Genomic DNA, 955 nt, shown 5'->3' on the forward strand with positions numbered 1-955 from the left:
GTCTCATGGGGTCGGACACTCAGGGTCAGGGAAAAATTCAATATATATCTGGTGATATCTCGGGTGCTATTAGAAATAGCGCAATAAACCAAAGTGCATTGTCTGCAGGAGGCCCTGGCGCATGAATCTGTGCAGCGGGAACGACCTCGGACCACCAGGGGCCGAGAAAACCACCGTCTCATGGAGTCGGACACTCAGGGTCAGGGAAAAATCCAATATATATCTGGTGATATCTCGGGTGCAATTAGAGATAGCGCAATAAATCAAAGTGAATTATCTGCAGGGGGCCCTGGCGCATGAATCTGTGCAATGGGATCGACCTCGGACCACCAGGGGCCGAGAAAATTACAGATATTCGGAATCCGTCACCCAAGGTCATGTAAAAATCTAGCATATATCTGGTGATATCTCGGGTGCTATTACAGATAGCGCAATAAACCAAAGTGAATTGTCTGCAGGAAGCCCTGGCGCATGAATCTGTGAAGCGGGAACGACCGCGGACCACCAGGGGCCGAGAAAACTACCGTCTCATGGGGCCGGACACTCAGTTTCAGGGAAAAATCCAATATATATCTGGTGATATCTCGGGTGCTATTAGAGATAGCGCAATAAACCAAAGTGCATTGTCTGCAGGAGGCACTGGCTCATGAATCTGTGCAGCATGATCGACCTCGGACCACCAGGGGCCGAGAAAACCACCGTCTCATGGGGCCGGACTGTCAGGGTCAGGGAAGAATGCAATATATATCTGGTGATATCTCGGGTGCTATTAGAGATAGCGCGATAAATCAAAGTGCATTGTCTGTAGGAGGCCCTGTCGCATGAATCTGTGCAGCGGGATCGACCTCGGACCACCAGGGGCCGAGAAAACCACCGTCGCATGGAGTCGGACACTCAGGGTCAGGGAAAAATCCAATATATATCTGGTGATATCTCGCGTGCAATTAGAGATAGC

This window comes from Nomia melanderi, unplaced genomic scaffold (genome assembly GCF_051020985.1).
Source record: "Nomia melanderi isolate GNS246 unplaced genomic scaffold, iyNomMela1 scaffold0014, whole genome shotgun sequence".
NCBI classification, from domain to species: domain Eukaryota; kingdom Metazoa; phylum Arthropoda; class Insecta; order Hymenoptera; family Halictidae; genus Nomia; species Nomia melanderi.